The sequence below is a fragment of the Spea bombifrons genome, chromosome 2 (genome assembly GCF_027358695.1).
Source record: "Spea bombifrons isolate aSpeBom1 chromosome 2, aSpeBom1.2.pri, whole genome shotgun sequence".
NCBI lineage: Eukaryota > Metazoa > Chordata > Amphibia > Anura > Pelobatidae > Spea > Spea bombifrons.
Window position 1 is genome coordinate 100531164 of NC_071088.1, and position 17857 is coordinate 100549020.

A 17857-nucleotide genomic window follows, 5' to 3' on the forward strand; every position below is an offset into this window, starting at 1 on the left:
TTAGCCTCCCTTTGTGTCTATAAAACCTCCACTTTTGTAGAAAGGCTTTCCACAAGATTTTGTAATGTGTCAGAGGCACAGAGTAATTTGAGGCTATTCAGACATTACATGATTTGTGAGATCAGACATTTAAGTTGGATGAGAAAGCCTGGAATTCCATTTCATCCCAAAGGTGTCTAATGGGGTTAAGTTCAAGGCCCTGGGCAGGCCATAATATTAACTTTCTCCTTTACTGGTACTAAGGATCTTAGACCAAACCCTGAAAAATAGCCCAGACCATTATCCCTCCTCCACCAACTTTGCAGTGGGTACTATGTATTATAGTATGTAGTGTGCTCCTGACATTTGCCAAACCCAGGTTCGTATATCAGTATACCAGATATTGAAGCATGATTCATCACTCCAGAGAACACATTGCCACTGCGTCCAGTGGTGGTGTGGTTTCCACCACTCCAGTCAACGCTTGGCATTACACATAGTGATTTTTGCCTTGTGTGTAGCTGCTTGGCCATGGTAACCTTTCATGAAGCTCCTAACGCACAGTGCTTTGTTATGCCAATGTTAGGCTGATTACTTCCAGAGTGAATGGTCTAGTGAGTAATGCTACAGAGGACAGGTATTTTTCACATGCTACGTGCTTCAGCACTCAGTAGCCATGCTCTGTGGATGGTATACCGCTGAGCTGTTGTTTCTCCTAGATGCTTTCACTTCAGAATAATAGCATTCAAAGTGGACCTGGGAAGATTTAGCAGAGCAGAAGTTCACTCTCTCACACTCTCATTCTCTCTCTTTCAATGTCTCCCTACCTTCTCCGTCGACCCGTTCCGTGTCCCTTTCTCCTTTTCCAGAGTCTCCACTTATTCTCTTGTCTCTTCTTGTTCCTCTGATTTCATTCTTCTGTTTTTTTTCTTTGTCCGCTCCTCTTCCAGTATCAGCCCCTTTAACCAGTCCTCCCAGATCGCTTCCGCAATTGGAGGAATGAGGAGAGGCTGTCCCCCAGTGTCCTCCGACCCTTTTTTGTGGAAGTACTCCAAAAAGCCAGAATAATATAGACGGATTCACAGAGAAAGAGAAGCGCTTCTTCAACTCTATTTTCCCTTTCTTTAAAATTTTGCACAAGTCTAGTGCTGTGTTGTAACAAAAAAGTTGATATCTGGGAAGAATTTGACTTCGGAACGATGTGGTTCCAAAAAAATCAATTGTTCTCCAGTAGCTAGGGGTACTAAAATAATAACTCTATATGAAATACAAGGAACTCATGGTAACAAATGGCGTGGGAGACATTTTTGATAGTAAGTGATTTAAATATAGTTTTTCTTTTAGAAATGGCAACTATAACAACATTTTATTTTCTTTATCAAGAGACTACTATAGCAGTATTTATTTGCAAAAAATAGACTTATGTATGGAATGTAACTGTAATTGGAACAGTACCACACATAATCATTGCTATTAGACAGTGAGATCGCAGAATGCCTTCCTGATTGCCATAACTATGGCAATCAGTACTAAAAGTATATCCATCTGAGAAAGTTGAACAAGAAATTGTAAGATTGATTAAATAGTAAGTTAGTGTGATATAAAACTTACCTTATATAACTTACCTGGTTTATGTAGGGCTTGTTGTGTGATGATGATGTGTTTCTAAATAGTTTAATAGTGGCGTTTATTCACTAAAGAGAGCATTGCCAGGAGAGTTGTGGTTTTAACTCTTTCAATTTACTATTCATTATGGAGGGCTTACACTACTAAATTTCTTGACACTTTAAGGGAAGTCCTTGATTGAACTAAACATTATACAAGGTCAGGCAACCTCTTCCAGCAGAAGCTCACTGAGGTTGTCCCTATATAATGTAAAGGGAGGTCAAAGCTGTGAAAACTCAACTCTCCTGTCAACTGTAAATTTAGTGAATAGACCCAAGTAAGTCAGTCCATATGAAGCCTCAATTTAAAAAAACCTACAGAGATAAAAATACTATTCATTGAGCCAATACATTGCCTCCAACTTATAAAGATGTTGTTCTAATTACTTTGCTGAATTTCAAACTGAATACAGCATTAGAAACATTATTGAATAGCAGTTGTGTATGCCCAAGCCCCACCCCCTCCAAAAAATACCTCATTTAGAATTTTTGTTGGGGAAAACAACACTTTTCATTCTCTCTAAATATTGATCTACCTGATCCTATGGACTAAGGGCTTCATGCTTATTGGCTGCATATTAACAACACCCCTTCTATAAAAAGCACAGGGAAGGAAATTAAAAAAAAAATGTGAAAATCTATCTAACCATTATTTATTATATGAATGCATGTTAACTCTTCATGATATGCAGAGTATATTCTTAAAGCACTATTATTGTACCAAATTAAATTAACTAATTGTCTAGTGGTTTTTAAAAGCCCAAAACAGTCTAAGCACATACATGCTTACACACAAAATTACATATCCATGCTCACATTCATACATACAAACAACCCCGCTTAACTGTCACCGCTCCTGCAGCTTGTTATCTGGGTGCTGTGTGGGCAGCCTCGGTTCCCTTCCGATCTGGAGAGGTGCAGTCCAGGTCAGAAGCACCCATACAAGGAGACAGGAACATGGGGTCACGACCCTTGTAGTTACAGCAGTGCTGGTCTCATGAAATAGTAACATACAGACTTTTTGCTGCAAATTAGCAAAAAAATGAAAGTTTGTAGCTGAAAAAAGCAAGATTTGGACTAAAGTCCAACTTGTATATTTCCCATTGACAACTTGCACAAAGTAACAAAGGTAACCCTTTGTTGAAAAAAAACAAGAAACTCATGGATTCATTAACCCTCTAGTACACCGAGGTGCAGATGTGACCCATTCAATCGTATACAAATTACATTTAAAAAAATGTAATCGGTATATATGTATACTAAAAGGATATACAGCCTACCTATACCCTTTTCAATGGGTATAGGTTAAAATATAATAAATAACCCTATGGGAGACCATGCTTTCCTTTTATAAAGTATGCACACTCATCATTCAGAGGGGTTATCAAAGATCCCAGCAGGGTCTGGGTGTACCTTACTCTGTCTCTATCCCTCTCCTCACTGAAATTACCTCACTAGTGAAAAATCCTTAGGATATTTGGGCCACTTTTCTTAGGACATAACACTTTTTCCTAAAGTATTTAACCAATGTCTCTTCCTCTACTCACTGTGATCTACCATGTAGCTTATCAAACAGTGATCAGGATGTTGGACCGTTACGACTTGCATTCTTGCTTTCAATACATGCAAATAGCTAGAACAGGTTATCAGAGATCCCAACAGTGTCTCAACAGATGTGTGTGTTGGGTTGCGTTGATGCCAAAACCTGGAGTAAAAAAAAGTTTGTCTGACTTCTAAGTTTATAATATTATTAATCTTATTAAGTTTATTAGAGGATTTTTTTCAGATGTAACAGTACTCATTTTGAGTGATTGTAAAATTTAAGCTGCCAGTTTAGAACCATTAGTTTGTCCTCAATCGGCAGAGGATGATCCAGGTTACCAGAAAATAGCATACTAATAATGATAAAAACATGTTGAAGCATTGCCATGATTTCGAATCTGCATTATAAGATGTTTAAGTTCTGTTCATTTGCTTTATTGGGGGTGACATACATGGCACACCATTGACTGTCAACAGATGTGTAATACTAACCAGTAATTTCTGTGAGATAGCTCACTAAAAATAGTTCAATTTCAGAATACTCATTATTGACAATCTGTTAAGATTAAGGGCGTTATTTTCTTTAGGTATGAGCATTTTGTGACATGTTCTTGTATCTTGCAAGGACAAAAGCCCAGTGATGAAATATACTGTTTACCCGATCAAGCATTTTGTCAGCTTTTACCAGATGTTGCTGACGTCCGATGTTGGTCTCTGTAACATATGAAAATTACTCTAAAAAAACATTTTGTGTACAATATGTACATTTCATTATTTTCTAAATGCACAGGTGTGATCTACTTGACAATATTATGATCAGCAGAAGAGATTGGAGAACCCAGTTCTTTGAAAAGTGCTTGTCAAATCCTAAATAAGGATAAAGTTAACTGTTGGGTTGCAACTAGGACAGAGTGAAGCAAAATGCTATTATGTTCACAATGTTAAATTTAAATGGTTTGAGCAATAGTTATTGTATTTTTAGAATGTTAATTGCTGGATATTTCAGGTCGTCATGGAAACTTTAAACAAATTATTTAATTGTACTCTTTCTACCTACTCCAACTGACTTCTGATGTTCTGAAACAGCCACTTCATTCAAAAAACCTCTTCACGAAACTACATTCGTCTTCTCCAAAGCCAGAGTCCACTTCATATAAAAATAGTTCGGCAGAAGTATCTAAAGATGTTGATTATAAATAAATACTTAATGTTTTAAAATGCAGAGTATACATGTATAGGTTAAGGAATATTTTGATCTTTCATTGTAAAAACATCAGTTCACTTTTGTAACATAAAGCACTTTGTGAAATCTATGCACATCATTGGGCCACGGTTTATTAAAGTATTGACATAATACAAGATTTTAAAAAAAGTAGTTTATAGGCAAGATCTGGCAAGGAACTAAGATCGACGAAAAACACAAAATAAGCATGTTAACATTGTCAATATTTTAATCAATTATGCTTTTTTAATAAGCTAAAAAAAGATTGCCTTGTTGAATTTGATTGCATTCAAGAAACCATTATGCTCTCTTCTTCAACATGATGGCAACAATAAAGATATATTGTGACCATGCTTAGCTACTTACATTCATGAGTAATGGCATGATGGACTTCATGAATGTCTTTCAACACGTAACCTTGCATTATAATCAAACACTCATTTTCACCATTTAATTAATTCTGCTGCCATTTCATTAAATATATTAAATTTGCAAAGCATCACATTCCACAAGAATATACATCTCTTAATCTAGGCAAATGTTATTATTAGTATTCAAATACAGGTTACGGAATGTTTTATTTTGCTTACTTCTAAGGCATTCAGCCTTGAATTAGAATAATTATTTACAGAAGAATACACTTGGTGTTTTCTGTGTATGAAGGACTATGATATTCGTGATTGATGAAATTGCATTACATTCATTGGCTTGGAAATGAGAAGGGTCAGACTTGTGGACCGAACATACCCATTATTCACATATATTTATTATACCCTCTTCCATGAAGTACAATGAATGCTTGCACTCAACTGTACATGTTTTAGATTGCTCATGATTGTGAATGAAACATAAAGATCACAAAAAATTTCATCCAATGGTGAGTTAGGAGTTTTTAAGGGTTCCTAACTTAAACCAGAACTCCCAAAATGAAAACCAGAAAACAATGAAATAAAATCTGTACAACTAATATGTTACTTCAATAAATAAAATAATAAATAAATCATTTTGCTGAACCCCTAAAATGTAAAGTTTGCAGAACACAGCTTCAGCTTTTATTGTACAAGCCAGTCTTTAGTTTTATAACATTCAGTATATAGCCTATTTTTCATGGGTCTTATTGATTTATTCTTAGAACATATGACTTAGACAGACAAGCTGTCAGATCCAAGATCAAATCAAAACAGAAACTTTGTTTCTCTGTAGCAGTAGCATAGCCAAAACATCTCACAATCATCCTTATTTCCCATAGTATTTCAGGTTAAGAAAGCATTGTCTAGGTATGAATTTCTACTTTTCTATTTTTTGACTTTTACATTACATTTTCTTTATGGAGCACCATCAGATTCTGTAACATAAAACGGAAAGAGTGAAAATGAACAACATTACATCTAACAATATACAAAACTGATAATAGCATTAAACACATTAAGACATACTGACACTGGAGACAAAAATGGCCTTGCTCTTCCAAGCTTTGGTTGTAGCAAGGGTGATGTGGAGAAGCCAGTGGCAAAATCAGGGTAGGTTTTTCAAAATGGAGAATTATTGGATTCCCTATAACAAATCCAATAAAGATAAAGTGTAACCTTTAATTAATTATCTCACTAAAAAATGGCCAATGTGCCCTAGGAATCATTTCAAAAGTTAATCAATACATGTATTACACAATGTAATGATCATTTCTACTCCCTGTCCCCTCTCTTCTATTGAGCGTCCGCCACTATATGTCTGGAGGCACCTGGAGATTCGGGGCACACTTTTTTACTACCTTCTCTTTTGTGCATTCAACACCTGGGGAGGAAATATTGATTTGGACTGTATTGCACTATTGGTTGTGTTTATGTTTTTTTCTTTAAGATATTTGCTTTAAGATTGACTGAGCCAGACACATTTGTATAAAACAGGTCCTGTTTGATTAGACTTAACATTGAGCGCACTTTATCACAGTTTTGGAAGTTTGCTGTGCATTGTTTTATTGTATGTGGATGGGGAAACCACGCGAATAAGGTGCCCCTGGTATTGTAAGGCGCAAGAAAGTCACCTTTTTTCTTTCGGTGTGACATTGTGTATTATTTAGATTAATTATGTAACCAACCAGTGAACCCAAAATCCAGACATACCTCGCCAGCAGGAGAAAGGACAAAGTGCATGTCATGGTTCCCAAAGAGAAAGCAACACCCAGTTACAATGTAAGACCCAGCCTGAGGAGTGAGCAGAAATTAAAGGAGAGCTTATTGCTTAGAAACAAGAAAGGCAGAGTTTATTTTATTTCTGGTCAATCTTGAGGCTGACCCTGTGTTGTGGATGTGTGTCTGGATTATATCCCATATTTTAGGTTTACTGGTCTGTTCTTTAGATAATCTATTTTTTTTTTTTTTAGCAAGTGTTTAAAAATAATAGAATAAGAAGAGGAGAGTCTGGCAGATTGGGGTAATTGCTATGAGTGAATATGTGAGTGAGAAGAAGTCATGAAGAGGTTAAAGAGAGATACGCGTTTTGGGAAAGCCAGATCAGAAGACAGAAAGCAGGTCAAAACTACTGGATCAAACATCAGGAATAAAAGCCAGAGGATGTTCAGAGCTAATGAAGGCAAAAGACAGCTGCAGCTGCAAAATGGCAATCACCTGACAGTATACATGACAACATCATGTAAGCACTAACTGATGAAGTTACACACATGCATGTGCAGCCTTGTAGCATCATCTGCATGCCTGGTGTCATGATATTATATGAACATAGGAGGAGATAACAAGAGAATCTCCCTCAACCGGTGGAAGTTTTACCATAGGCATTAATCCTGTCATTTCAGAGACATAGTGATGGAGTTTAGAAGTAGGGTGAGAGACCCAGGGCCGTCTTTAATGCAAGGCAAAAGGGGTCCCGTCATTCCTTGGGGATGTATAGCAGCTGCCCCTTGAGGTTGCAGCTGCATCCGCTGTGCGACTTGTGACCTATGTCTGCAATGTTGGGTTTTAATGCATTATTTATTTGATCTATATCTCCAGAGGCGTATCTACCGAAAATAGCGCCTATGGCAAGCACTGAAATTGTGTCCCTGTCCAAATATCTAAAACCCATTTATTAGCCCCTGCTGCCCATATATATATATATATATACAAACCAAAGGGAGCGGCTGCACACTCAGAGAATTTATTAATATACACAGGCTTTTATTTGCCCAGGTGCTCCAAAAATAGCCAGATATATGAAACCAAAGAAAAAATGGGCACTCACGGGTCTTTGCAGTAAAGTGCATTAAGCACAATTTTATTTCAACCAGCACAGCCAACGTTTCGGACCACCTCCGGTCCTTTCTCAAGGCAAGTGCTGTGTGGCAAAGTGAAACAATTTATGCAGTGCAGTGATTAATGTGATAAACAACAGGAGTGGCTTACCCCACCTCTCAAACGATCATCCTGTGGGAATGAAGACTGGAATCACCAGAACAGCATGTGCATATCCCCAGTTAAACATGGTGTGTACCTAGTAAAACATCCCCATGCAACACACGGAACCTATAATCGTTCCGTTCAATACATTGAATTTCCTTTGGTCATGTGAAATAATATAAATAAAAGAGAAACTTCTCAGTGAAATAGCAATTAAATAGTGCATATAGAATGAAAATGTGTACGTTTAAAAAATACATAGTACCATACCCCATGAATCTGTAATGGACAAAATTTAGTGAAGGCAGAGACTTCTGCAGGCTGCAAAGAAGTATTATGCATGCAATAAATAAAAACAGAACATATAGGGATTTCATAAGTGCCGCAAGCAAAAGTCCATAAAAAGGTATGATGCTCCATTTCATCGAGTATCCAAAAATGAGGAAAAAGAAACATGTTCATTTAGTCCCATTGGTGTGAGGGTGTTGAGAGTCTTGATCCAAAAGGTCTCGCGTTGAAGCAATAGCTTAGCCCTGTCACCTCCTCTTCTCAAGGGGGGGACCATATCAATGGCTACAAAGCGTAAAGAGCTCAAGTGATGTTTCTCGCTCAAAAAATGTTTAGCCACTGGCTTATCAGTTGTTCCATCTCGGAACGCTGTATTGATAGCTGACCGGTGTCCCCGGATTCTGTCCCGTAATGTCAAGTCCGTTTTTCCAATATAGCAGAGGCCACATGGGCATGTGATTTTATATACAACAAACTCTGATTTACAAGTGATATGATGATTAATGTCAAACTGCTTATTTGTATGTGGATGTTGAAATGATTTCGTTTGAGTCATGTGGCCGCAGGTAACGCAACCACTGCATTTATAGCACCCTTTTCGAGCCGGAAGTTTAGCCAACCAATTAGTATCATAACAGTGAATAGGATCAGAGGAAACTACCATGTCTCTAATGCTTTTGCCTTTCGAATAGCTCATCTTCGGTCGCTTTTTAAATGATAAAGGAAGGCTTCTATCGTTTGTTACCAGATTCCAGTTGGTTTTGATGCCATCTGAGATATCCTTTGAAGCCATGGTATATCGCATATTGTACGTCAATCTATCAGAGTTTTTTTGTCCGATATTAGTAGAGATATCCTGGCCCATCGTCTTTCTAGCTCTAGTTAAACATTTTCTTAGTAAATTCTGCTCATATCCACGATGTAGGAATTTGCTCTCCATCTCACTTAATTGTTGTTCCGTGTTGTCAATATTAGAATTATTTCGCAATACCCGCAGGAATTGTGCATAGGGGATGGCCTTAAACACATGTGGAGGATGACAGCTTTGTCTGTGGAGTAATGTATTTCGATCAGTAGGTTTTTTAAATAATGAAAAATGTAGTTGACGTTCAGAGATGGAGATCCTCAAATCAAGAAAATTTATAAAATCCATATTGCATTCTGATGTCATCAGAATAGGTGTGGGGAGTGAATTAATTTGGTCAACGGTCTCCAGAAATGACTGTTTGGTGCCCTTCCAAATTATGAGGCAGTCATCGATGTAGCGTTTGTACAACAAGGCTTGATCACCCAAGATATCCATCAAGTAGTCTTCTTCAAAACGATGCATATATGCATTAGCATAAGAGGGTGCCATAGATGCTCCCATAGCTGTTCCAGTGCGCTGTACGTAGAATTTATGTTCAAATTTAAAGTAATTCAAAGAAAGAGTAAGGTGTAAAAGTTCCAACAAAAACTCAACTGGCGGACCCTTATACAGTGGATTATTGGTGATAAGTTGCTTGACAGCTTGCATGCCCAGGTCATGGGGAATCACTGTGTATAAACTGGTAACGTCCATCGTCGCCAGTTGAATTTCACCTTCTGGTAGAGATGTATTTTTGAGTATTTGTATTAATGCTTGGCTATCACGCAAGTGACTCCTGGTGTTTTGGATCGCATCTTGTAGATGGTAATCTATCCATTTACCTAATGGCTCAAGAAGTCCACCTTTTGCAGATACTATGGGTCGGCCTGGTGGCTTATGTGCATTCTTGTGAAGTTTTGGTAACGTATACAGTACTGGAATACGAGGAAAGTCCTGAATCAGAAAATTGGCTTCATTTGGAGTCAAATAACCAGCTTCTTGCCCTCGCTGAATCACTATTTTAATCATAGCTGAAAATTTCTCCGTTGGATTATACGTGAGTGTCTCATATGTTTCTGGATTCGAGAGTTGTTTTATAATTTCATCCCTGTAATCTGTATAGTTAAGGACCGCAATCCCACCACCCTTGTCAGCGGGGCGAATTACAATCTCTGGGTCAGTGGATAAAGTAGTCAATGCCTGTTTTTGTGAAATGGTTAAATTAAAATGAGTTTTACGTTGATTCCAGGGGTAATTCTCCAATTGAGTTTCTTGAACCCTCTGGAATGTGGTGAGAGAAATATTATTTGAAATAGGATCAAAAGTGCTTCTGAGTTTGAACTAATATATATTAGTCCCTGTTGCCGATAGCAGGTATAGATCAACACACAAACCCAGATCAATTGAAATTCACTTGTGATCTCAGCACTGAAGGTATATATCAAATAAACAGAATCAGACATACAAATCCTATATTTGCAGGTAGACAATAATAATATATGAAACGTAGCATCGCAGGTACAGATCAAATAAATACATGGAAACAGCATTGCAGGTATTAATCAACTGAATAAGACATATTAACCCTTTATTTGCAGGTATACATAATGTATGGAAACATAACATAGCAGATATGGATCTACAGAATAACACAAAAGCCCAGCTTTACAGGTATAGATCAATTAGAATTCACATAAAAACACGGCATTTAAGGTATATTTAAACCCCCCTAAATTACACAGGTTGCACACCCCAAAGCCAGCCCTGGCGTCCACACTGCCCACATAGAACCTGACCAGCACCCAAATAACACACATAAGATTTGCCATCTTTGTCCCCAAATAGCCCAGCACAAGTCAGCTTTTTCCCCAAACAGTCTGGCCTGTGCCATCTTTGTCCCATATACACCCTGCCTGTGCTATCTTGGTCCCCAAGGCTCAAACCTCCTGCTAGTGCCATCTTTGCCCTTCCACAATTATACATCTATGATACACACAAACACTTTTACAGTCACTCACTAATTCACACTTTAATTCAGACAACTCATCCACACATTAACTCATGCTCTCCCTCATTCAGACAATTCATCCACATTAACTCATGCTCTCCCTCATTCAGACAATTCATCCACACATTACCTCATGTTCTCCCTCATTCAGACAACTCATGTTCTCCCTCATTCAGACAATTCATCCACATATTAACTCATGCTCTCCCTCATTCAGACAATTCATCCACATATTAACTCATGCTCTCCCTCATTCTGACAACTCATGCTCTCCCTCATTCAAACAACTCATCCACATGTTAACTCATGCTCTCCCTCATACAGACAACTCATCCACATATTAACTCATGCTCTCCCTCATTCAGACAACTCATCCACATATTAACTCATGCTCTCCCTCATTCAGACAATACATTCACATATTAACTCATGCTCTCCCTCATTGACTCAATGCTTCCACACATTAATTCACACTCTTTACTTATATCTACCCCCTCTCCATCCCCTATCACTTTCTAACCCCTCTCCCCCTTTGTAGTTCTCTCACCTTGAGGTCCAGCGATGGGAGCATGAGGCTTCTGTCTTACTGCACTGCTGCGATGCCCGCTGCTTCACTGCTGTATGTTGCTAGGCGCCCCTCTCTCTCCTCCGCATCAAAAAAAAAAAAAAAGACGACGTTTGAAAGCCACTCACTGGCACCCCCCTTTCAAATGGCGCCTATGGCACGGGCCATAGGTGCCATACCCTAGATACGCCTCTGGTAGTAGAAAAAATCAAAATTTCCTCCACCAAGATCCCAGTATCAAAACTCTCCTAGGAAAAAAAATAAATAATCGTGATTTTTTTATCAGTAAAAACCTATATGAAATAAAAAAATAACCTTATATGATATCTCTACGTTAGTAATACTGTACTGGACACATGAGAAATCAGAAAACAATGAAAAAGCATAACCTCCCTTTAATTCCTTATTTTTGACAGAACCCACACAAAGGCATTTTTGTAAATATTTGATCGGCTGTACATAGTAATGTAGCTTGATATACATTATGTGGCTTTTTATTTCAAGACACCTTAAGTAAAGAGATTCAAAATTCCAAAACATGTTACCATATACAAAACAAGAGAACTCAGGATATCTGTAAGTTTGCTCAGTTTGTCTTTTTATACATTAGAACACCATAAGATATCTGTGTACACTTCCATAGTGTAGACAAACATAGGTTTTTTCACTGCTTATGTGGTAGTTCTACCAAGGAGCTCACAAATTAGTTATTTAACAAAATATTTAACAAAATAATTTAAACAAAAAAATCATCATGTTTTCCAAATTATTGTGTGGATATGACTGTACAGAATATAAATACTAGTCTGTGGTGGTATGCTCCTACCTAGATTGCTGCAATAACATTTAAAAAACATAATTGAAATAAAAAAATGCAAATCACTTGCCTAGTGCACATTGGCGATTCATTGTTGAAAACCATTTGTTTTCCCAATAATTAATATTCAAATGTTTATACAAGGACTGGATCACTACTATTTGTGTTAATATTTTCAGAAAATAGCCTGCAAAATGTGACCGTACATTTCTCCTGGTTTGCTGTGAACCAGCTTTAATAAAATAATTTCCCTATCCATTCTAAATTATCAAATTTTGTTTGATTTATATATATATGCATTGAATTGGTGTGTCTAACATTAGAGAACGTTTACAGTGCATGATCTCATTAAGGAATCTAAATACACATCAATGTATTTTTATACATGTTGTTATAAATATAACTATTGGAATGGATTTAACCAATTTGTAACCCAGTGACACAATCCATAAATAAGTCACACTGGTTAAATGCCTCAGGCAGATAATGAAGTTATGAAGCTCAGAAACATATTGTTAACATAAAATGGTGAACCTCTATAGCTAGTTATATAAGACATAGCCTCTAGAAACCACTTTTTCAGGCTCCTATTAACATGAAATTTTCTACATACTACAGCCATTACTTTGGTGCTTAGTGTTTAACCACGTAATCCCTCGGTGTGAGAATCTGTTAAGGACCCCCCCACCCCCAACAAAACATGATTTTTACATCATTTTTTTTCAACAAATTACATATTGATTCATATCTGTCAACTTTTTCAACTTACTTTATCTTCAACAATGCAGCATTCAGGATAGGAAAAAGTCACACGTCACAGCCATTGATGGTGTGGTTCTGCAAAAATAAAGGACAACCATTAATCAGCATTGTTTATTAAGCATCCCTCCCTTCAATAAAAAAAAATCATGATTTATAAACAACTATTTTGGGGGGTTAGCTATAAATAACACACAATTCATCCACATATTAATTCAGTCTCTTTATTTCAATATACTTACTACCCCTCTTTCTTACTTTTTATCCCCCCTTTGCTCCCTCTTCTCACACTATCTACCCCCTCTTCCCCCTTCTCACACTATCTACCCCCTCTCCCCCTTCTCACACTATCTACCCCCCTTCTCACACTATCTACCCCCCTTCTCATACTATCTACTCCTTAAAGGTGCACAGCATCCATAGTGTAACCAGGCTGTGTGAGGAGATCAAAGAGCTCCCTTATAATGGTCGATTGAGAAGCAGGACACAGTTGGGCCTAATCACACTAGACGGTAATCTGTCCGAGAAATGAACAAGCAGTGATAAAGGTCTGCACCAAAGTAGGACTGTGACTTGCCAGGCAGGCAGAACAGACTGGAAACTGATGGACAGAGCAGAAACTGGATAGTCCTCAGGACAGAGTGCTTGGCAGGAAAGTCCACAGACAGGAGGGCTTGGCAGGATAGCTCACAGACAGGAGGGCTTGGTAGGATAGCCCACGGACAGGGCGACTGGCAGGATAGCCCACGGACAGGGCGACTGGCAGGATAGTCCATGGACAGGGCGACTGGCAGGTTAGCCCACGGACAGGGTGACTGGCAGGATAGCCCACGGACAGGAGGGCTTGGCAGGATAGCCCACAGACAGGAGGGCTTGGCAGGATAGCTCACAGACAGGAGGGCTTGGCAGGATAGCTCACGGACAGGAGGGCTTGGCAGGATAGCCCACGGACAGGGCGACTGACAGGATAGCCCATGGACAGGGCGACTGGCAGGATAGCCCACAGACAGGGCGACTGGCAGGATAGCCCATGGACAGGGCAACTGGCTGGATAGCCCACGGACAGGGTGCTACAAGTAGCAACAGAGTCAATGTCAATGTCAATGTAAATGTCAGAACACAAGGCTGCAACACTAATGCAAAGGCCCTGTTTACAGACAACAGCAGGTATTTAACAGCCTGCACCAGATAACAAGTTTAATGAGGCCCAGCTGAAACAATTAGACCATAGCCAGAGTTCCCAAACCTGCTAGGCCACTAGAGACTACAAGTGGAAATAGCACCATAACTGGTATAATACATAAAGTAGCCTGACAAGCAAAGTACAACCGTGACACATGTAAGTGTGTGTAAGTATGCTACTGTGGGTGTGTTGGTATGATATTGTCAGTGTAGATATGTTTACTGTATGTGTGTAAGTATATTAGTATGTGTGTGTTTAAGTATGTCAGTAAGTTACTGTATGTTAGCATGTATGTAAGTATGTTAATTCATGTGTGTGTTAGAATGTGTTGGTATATTACTGTATAAGTTAGCGTGTGTAAGTATGTTAGTGTGTGCAAAATATGTTAGTATGTTACAGTATGTGTAAGTAATTATATGTAAGAGGAGCATGGATGTCATAATTGTACGTCTTGCAGGAGGGCCCTTGCATTTATGCAACTGAGTATACAGAAGGGAGCAAAGAGGATGAGTAAGGTGTATGCATTTGTATGTGGTTGGCATGTCTGTGCAAGTGTGAATGGTGTTAGAAACTGTGTTACTGTAAGGTGTTTTTTAACATATGATGTTTGCATGTGTGTGTCTGTTACTGTATGATGTTTGAGTGTTTAAGTGTATGTTAGTGTATGACGTTAATATGAGTGTGTGTCTTAGTATTTGGTGTTAGTATGTTGTCAGTGAATGATATTATCGTTAGCTTTCTGTGTCCGTGTATGGTGTTGGAGTGTCATTGGTGAGCCTAGGGTTAGTGGCGTCTGGGAGTAGGAGAAAGAATGTGTATGTACATAAGCTATCCCTACCACAAGAAACAGAAAATAAAAACTTCACTACCCCCATACCCCCCAAATGTGGTCCTATAGAACATAACAATACTGTGTGTGGCATTGTTCTGCAATCTGGGAAAGCTGATGAGCATAAATTGGGAGAAAAACCTGTTGTAGATGGTACCTAACAACTAAAAGTATCCGTAGAAGATGTCTCACTGGTCATCCAGTACAACCAACCTATGCTCCAAAGTCTGGACTCCCTGGTTTGAGAGCAATGGGTTTGCCTCTCTATAGGGACTGAGTCAAGAAATAGTTCTCTATGATGACAATATTAGTTTTTCCTTTTACACCAATATACACCCCTAGCCGCTCTATTCAGTTATGCAGCAAATTGGCAGTGCCTGGCTGAACGAACAATTGATTGAGAATCATGTCTGCCAGACAATGATTTACACATGTATACATAGATCAAGATATGTGTGGTTTGGTTGACTTTTCTCATCACCTAATTCAGAAGAGTTTGTATTAATAAAGTATGCAACTATGTATCTTCATGTGTATTCACACTATTCATGTAACTGAAAGTGATTGAAGAATATACACACAAATGTCTTTATTCTCATAGACATTGTATGTGACAAACCAATAAAAATGTCATTTTACAAAATAGTACTTGTGTTAATTTGGTAGTGGTTTGGAGGTGGCAAGGCAATGAATGGATCTACCTGAGAGTGCATTCTCTACCACTCAGTTGTCCTTTAAATGTATACTTTAGTGTCCCAGACAGGATCATGTACACAAATGCATTACATTACTGTGTTAGACTTTAACCCCTTAATGACAAAGCCCGTACATGTACGGGATCAAAATGCATTGTTTTCAATGGGTTTAGGGACCGCCCATTGTCCTTAAGGGGTTAATATACATTTTATGGTGTTTATGATGTATGCTACAATATAGATATTAGTAGAAAAATATGCTCTCAGAAAAATCAGATACTTATGTTTGACTTAGAAAGATTTGGCCATTCATTCTTAAAAATATTTGCCATCCTTTATGTAGTTAATGGTTAACCTATTTTTTTTTTAAAAAATATATATTTTTTAAAATATATATATTATATTCCAGATCTGAAGTAGGAATTAAAAATAAGAATTATGTACAATTGACAATATGATTTCAATAAAGAGTATCTGAGTAGTGCATCCATGTGTTGAAAATGAGATACAGTTTTATAGTAGCTTAATCAATATTAACTAGAGGGCATACTTAAAGTTTATAGTAACATAACACACCCCTAGTAAATCAAATATTCTTGCATCTTTTCACTGTGTGCGATTACTGTTACAAGCAAATGTACAAGTTACTTTCTTGTTAGATTACTTGATGACTTATTTTTTGTATCTGAATATATTGGTGGATGGCTTATTGTGTCATGGCTCCATTTTGCTGAGCTCAAAGGCATAAAAAATAAAGAGAATGTATAGATGGGCTATTATACAGCTATATATAGCAAATGTGTGAATATTTTATACATTTATAGGACTCTGTTTTAACACTATTGCTAGCTAGAAGTTGTTGTCTAGCATCATTTCATGGCCAAAGTTAAATGTATATGTGTATATTTATTCTGTAAGGTTATTCTACAGCTAGGGGCTCAGCATGTAAGTATAAAATAAATGTGCTTTGGGATATGGCCTCGCTGAGAGACGATTGAAGAAAAGAGGAAATCTGGAACTGCTTAGGTTTGATGGAAGTGTTAAGATGTTAAGTCTCTAAAGCATCAATTAACATTGATTGAGCCCACATTTATTCATTTAGAAGTTAACATCTGAGGTTTAATGGGTGAACACGACTATCGCCTGTTGCAATTATTTTCTCTTGGTTCTGGAGTTGAGTGTTTTTTTTGTCATTTTTGTAGATTAAGCTTTAATGACTTCTAGTAAATGTAGGAAAATGTAACAGTGACAGGGTATAGGATAGCAATGTTTCATCAGCATTATGTTTCATAATTGAACTAGCAGAACATATATCTAGGTGAAAGAACTTTCCAAAATGGTTTATGTTGATGTACATACTACTGCACTTACTGGAATGATATAAATAACTTCAAATATATTGTGCTACTTTAATCGAGTATAGGCAAGTTTGGCAAACCTACAATGTTAATAAACGGAATATACTGTATATTGGTGGATATGAGTAGAAAAGCAGTTTAATTAAGAGGTTAAAAACCTTTAGTCCTTCTGATTAAAATAATAATTGACGTCCTCAATGTCCTCAGTATCCTAAATTTTATTAAAGTGATATTTGTTTTTAAAAAAAAGTCCTCTGTTTTCATTCCAGTGGTTAATTCAGCTTCCACCACTGTCTACTGGTAAGTCTCAATGTATCATTTTTATTTATATTGCTACATACTATCAAAATGATATGTTGGAACTTAAACCCGCCAGTGGTGGAAATTGAATTACCGGTAACCACTGCACTCACAATAAATAATTTATTTTTAAATATCTATTTAGTAAAATGTCAATTATTAATTTAATAGGAAGGACCAACGATTGTTTACATTTGTCTGTGGATGTAATTAGTTGCAGTAATTTAAAAAGGGTCGCATAAGGTCCATAATTAAACAATAAGTTAGAAACCGAGATCATCTCTAGTATGGGTGTAGGAGGTGGGCATGCGTAGCCACTCTTGTTGGAAACGCCGTAAAATCTTAATTAATTCACATTGATAAGGTCACTTGTTAGAATTGGTAGGATGTCTCATTTGTTTTAACAACTGCA